The following is a 6,339-nucleotide window of genomic DNA, read 5'->3' on the forward strand; positions in this document are numbered from 1 at the left end:
ATAGTAATTCAACAATAATGGTGAGCAAATACCAATTTTGGTCCCACGAGTATTAGCAAAATGACAGTTTTGATCCACATATTTAATTCTTACCAATTTTCATCCACGACTATGGTTTTAGTACCAATTTTCATCCACAACTATAGTTTTAGTGCCAAAATTCATCACACTGGTCACCCCTTCGTTTAAGACATGTCGAAATATTAAATTATTAATGGTAGTTTCATGCTTTCCAAATTAGGATTCCTATTTGAGCATGAATAAAAAAATTTAAGCCCTAAGATCTATACCAATTCGCAGTTTTCTTCCTCAAATTAAGATCTGATGAAAAGGAGAACTGCGAATTGAGATCGATTTTAGGGCTTAAATTTATTTATTTATGCTCAAATTGGAATTTTAAGTTGAAAAAGACAAAAATGCCCTTAAAATTTTTAAATTTCGGGATGTCTTAAATAGATGGGTGACCAATGTGACGAATTTTGGTACTAAAATAATAGTCGTGGATTACAATTGGTACTAAAACAATAGTCGTGGATGAAAATTGATAGGAATTAAACATGTGGACCAAAACCGTCATTTTGCTAATACTCGTGAGACTAAAATTGGTATTTGCTCCAAAAATGGTTGAACCAAAAGTAACTCGAGCATAACATTTAAAGGACTGATATGCTTTTATGCTGATAACATGGCCAGATTTTAGGCTGTGCAAGCTGGGCTACTGCACAGGGCCCCCAAATTTTATAAGGCCCCCAATTTTAGAGGGCCCGATATTTAATATTTACCTAGCTAGTTTAGAAATAAAAACTAAAAGTTTTCAATTAAACTTAACTGGGCGTTTGGTTGGAGGGAGGGAATTGCGTGGGAAAGGAATTGCAATTCCACGGGAGATGAATTACTGGAATAAAGTGGGAATTTAAATTCTAGTGTTTGGTTTACAGGAATAAAATTACTAGAAATTTCAATTCCAATGCTCGGTATACATATGAATTGAAAGGGAATAAGTAGTATAAAATCTAAAATGCCCATTGTTGTTGTCAGACATCAATTTTAGGCTAAAAATGATAGGATAATTTTGTCTGGGATGGGATTTTAATTTCCTGAATTTGAGGGAATTGCAATTCCTTCCAACCAAACTAAGGAATATACTCAATTTAGTGACATTTGGAATTAGGTGGGAATGAAATTTAAATTCCCTCCAACTAAATGCCCTGTAAAAGGCTCTATGAAGGAATGGTAAGAACATGTGCTTATTGTATTTCAATTTGGAGGTCAAATGTTTAAAACTTGAGTGCTGCTCCAACTTTGAACATTTCATTTTTTTTAATCCTTTTGCATTTTTAGTTGCGCAAACTATTATTATTTTTGTTGTTATGCTTGTAATTTATTCCATAAAATTTGTTTTCTTCCATTTTTTAAATCCTTTTACATTGCGAGTTTGCGCAAACTATTATTATTATTATTGTTGTTGTTGTTGTTGTTGTTGTTGTAATTTATTCCAAAATATGTTTTTTTTTTGGTATTTATTTTAAAGATATTGTGATTTTGGTAGGGCCTCATTTATTTATCAAAATGGGGCCACAAAAATCTAAAAATCAACCATGGCTGATAACAATATGTAAATGGTAATTAGATCATTATTTTATGTAGCTACATTTAAAACTCATTACTAAAAATGTCAGGACAATAGAACATCGTGACACAAGACGCATTGAAAAGATGCTGAGACTACAACAATGTTGCAATCAATCTTGCAAATCTAAAAAATGAAGAAATTTAAAAAATATCCACCGTTACAGCATTCATTGATCTTATAGGTAAAATACTTATTGTGCATCCTTTAAATATATTAGAACTAATATAAATTTACAATAATTCATTTCAATTTCTAGACTCAAGCTGTTTGGATTAAAGGCAAAATCAACATCAACTTTGACAACAAAAACACTCAGTATTCGGATTACCTGTAGAGTCATTGTTGTTACTATAAAGTAAACAAGTTATGGAGCTAGTTAGAAGAAGAGATACTACTCATGAACCTTCTAAAAATATATTTTGTTCAATACTTCCACATGAGAATCTACGAACACATCTCACAACACATGAAACATATAGGGAAAAAACTACCACTACCAAATATCAACATACGCTTGCAATATCAAGAGTTCATAGTACAACTAAGATCCCTGTCATATACACGACAAGGCAAATCCACAGCTTCCTATATCATAATCTCATTACATGATGTTGTCCTCTATACTACCACCAGAATCCAATTGCATATGACACACTACCGATAAAAAATAAGAGGACAAATACTAAAGATGGAAACAATGCAATACTATCTAAAAGAGAATTAAGAAGACTTGGAGAAATTCAAATCAAAAGTAGTATTTATTTAGACTATTATTTTTAGACTAAGTATTTAGACTACTGTAATTACAAAATTGCAAAAATATATTTTCGTGACAATTATAATCAATCTCTCATATATTATTTTGCATTCATATATTTTGAATTACTGATTTAATTATACAAATTCAACATTTAATTACCTATACATGAACATCTCATATATAATCTTGTATTGATATATTTTGAAGTACTTATTTAAAAATAAACATTAGACATTAACTCATTCACATAATACACATACAAAAACTAGTAAACAAAATAAAATTCAAGAAAAATACATTATATACAACGTTGCAAAATTAAATAATAATATAACTCATGTCACTATAAAAATTTCCGACGTACAATCAGAGATGGAACTTATTTAACTTTATGGATTTATTCAATTTTGCGTGCACGTGGCTGTGATGGCTCTCTCCAGTCTCCACAAAGCACACAGCAAATTTGCCACGAGCTTTCATCAGATCAAATTATTGAATGTTGGGAATCTCGGCAATGTCCACGTAACTAAGAATTTGGAAATAATATGTATATTATATTTTGACAAGAAAATTTTACAATATCTCACATAAAAATGTCACATTTTAGGAATACATGTAAAAAATTATATGTACATAACTTTGTTATTTTAAAAATATATTAGAAGTGTTTGGTAAATAGTTGTTAGCTGATTGAGTTGGTGAGTTTGACTAGTTAATAGTATTAGCTAATTATAAAGAAATGTTTGGTAAATTAGTTGTTAGTTGATAGTTAATTATATGTAAAATGTTTAAAACTGATCAAGAATGTTGCTATGAGCAAATTTTTGAATTATAACGTTTTGGAGCAATAAATTGTTGAAAAAACTAATCAATCAAACACTCATATTAGTTGTTTAATAATAGTTGTTAAACAAGTCAATTAAAATTAACTGATAAACTAACTATATATGTTACCAAACAGAGTCAGAGTCAATACCTTTATGTGGAACTTAACATATATTATAACATTTTCTTATTGTTATTATATGCTTGTAAAGTATGTAAATGTGCATAGGGGTATTGATAATTAATGTTAATTACTATTTAGGCAAATAAACAAATTCGGTTTATTATTGTTTATTTAGGAGTCAGAACAGGTCAAGAACTATCTACCACATACGCTTCCTAAACCACCACATATGCAATGTATATCACTATATCCCCATAACTCCATAAGGTATCCCACTAAAAAATATTATCCCTTTTAATTAGTTGCTGTCACAAAAACATTCTTTTATCTTTTAGTTTTAAATTAATTGTGTAACTTATTTCGTATGTCAAGCATTCTTTGGGATTTAATATCCATTTATTAGATTTTTTTATATTATTGACTCAATTTATTTATGAATTAATTCTATACAAATGATTTAATGTTCCATTATTCTCTATATGAGTTAAAGACACAAGTGACAATGGTATTGAAGGCTCAATTATTATTTGAGTTATGCCAATTGGCATTGGCAAATGGCATGTGTTTTTGTTTGGTTTATTAGTACGTAGAAGATGGGGACATTGAATGTGTTGTTTTAGCAGGCCAGGTAGAATGATTAGAGCTAGAAGTACGGTTTGGAACAATGCAAACGTGATATGATATTATTATGTGTTGATTTTTCAAAACTTTCATATCTTACTTTTTGATTAAACAATCATTAGTAGTTTTCATCAAGCCAGTAAAATTCGAATTATGTGTACTCAACTCGAATATTTTTAATATATTTTTTCCCCATTTTAACATACAAATTGTAATGATAAATATTTTACAACTAGATATCATACAAAAATCCAATATCAGTATATTAATTAAAATGTTAACACTATATTCATACTTATAGGGGTTTTAAAATATAAAATGGCCAATTAGACTCTTAGGCTGTGTTTGGAAACCCGGAAAATGACTTCTGGAAGTTATTTTTCGGATTTTTGGTGTTTGGCTACACCTGAAAAATCCAGTCAACGGAAAACATTTTCCGTTGACTGGGGAAAATAAGCTCAATTTGGCGGAAAATGACTTCCGCCAAATTTGGGCGGAAGTCGTTTTCCGCCACTTCTCTTTCATTTTTTTTTAAAGATTCTGGCGGAACTGGGTTCCGCCAGAAACCATAGCTATGGTTTCTGACGGAACCCAATTCCGCCGAAACCATAGCCTTGGTTTCCAGCGGAACCCAGTTCCGCCGGAGGCCATAATTTTTTTTTTTTTGTTTTTTTTTTTTGTTTTGTTTTGTTTTTTTTTTTTTTTTTTTTTTTTGTTTTAAAGATTTAAAATGTATTTTTTTATTCAGAATAAAATAATTAAAATATTTAATTATACCATTCTACTCATTTTCCAGAAAATGAACCAAACACACCAAAACAGTTTTCCAAATGCAACCAAACACGGGAAAAGGAAAATGACTCATTTTCCAGAAACCATTTTTCAGAAGTCATTTTCCTGCTTTCCAAACGGACCCTTAAATTGTTTGAATTAAGTATTAATTAAGATGTCTAAATTTGTTTGTTTGAATTAAGTATTAATTAAGACTACTATTTGCACCTGTGCGTTGCACGAAATGTATTTTGTTATAATATTTTAAGAATATATTTAGATCGATATATAATCATATAAATTATAACATCGAATATTATATATAGTGCAATTGATGAAATTGGTTAGATCGATTATTTTTTTTATGTTATCTTTGTTTGAATTCTGCAAAATAATTGCCTAATTACCCATGCGATGTACAGATAAATTTTTTTAGTATATTATTTAGATAATTTCGAAATGAATTAACCATTAATCGAAATTCTACAAATCCTTTAACCATTAATTGAATCGAAGTTTTTTAGTTAAAGAACAGTTAACCGAAATGTTTTGGTTTGATCGGTTAACCGAACTTTCACAGAAGTTTGCACACCCCTAAATCTCATTGTCTAAAAAGTAGTCATCCCCAAAACTAAGTCGTATTTGTATTTACAGTAACATATATATACAAATTTTTTTTTCAGTAACTTTACATTTTATAAAATATATAACTGAGATTAATATTCTTTCCATCTCGACTAAACCTTATAATTGCACAATTCTTATATTCTTAGTATAAAATAACATATGGTGTAACAATTATTAATTTCCATCTCGATTAATATTCTTTCCATTTCGGCTAAACCTTATATTTCCATCTCGTATTGCAAAACATTTTCCATCTTTAATTATATAATTTCCCTTATAAATTGTGGATACTAAACGATTCTATTCTTTTTTTTTTTTTTCATTTTAAAATATATATCTTTACATAACTATATTTCCAGTAACACACACACACACACACACACACACACACACACACACACACACACACACACACACACATATATATATATATATATATATATATATACAATTTTTTTTTTAATATTTCCAGTAACTCTACATTTTATAAAATATATAATCGAAATTAATATTCTTTCCATGTACTTAGTCAGTTTGGAAGCATTTTTCATTATCAGTCAATTATTTATAGTCATTTCGGCTAAGCACATTGTGCTTAGATGACATGTAGTGACCTCAGATATTACAATATAATAGAGTCAGTAGCATTCAAAAAAATTAATAGTCATTTCCTATTTTAGTTAGCCTAAATTTCATGTCATTTTTATTTTCTGTCAATTATTCATTTTAATAAAATTAATTAATTAGTTAATTATTAATAACAGATTTTTTATTATATATTTTCATTAGCTTTACATTTTATAAAATATATAACCGAGATTAATATTCTTTCCATCTCGACTAAACCTTATAATTACGCAATCCTTATATTCTTAGTATAAAATAACATTTGGCATAAAAATTATTAATTTCCATCTCGATTAATATTATTTCCATTTTGAAACTTTATATTTCCATCTCGTATTGCAAAACCTTTTC

The sequence above is a fragment of the Ipomoea nil genome, unplaced genomic scaffold (genome assembly GCF_001879475.1).
Source record: "Ipomoea nil cultivar Tokyo-kokei standard unplaced genomic scaffold, Asagao_1.1 scaffold1834, whole genome shotgun sequence".
Taxonomy (NCBI): domain Eukaryota; kingdom Viridiplantae; phylum Streptophyta; class Magnoliopsida; order Solanales; family Convolvulaceae; genus Ipomoea; species Ipomoea nil.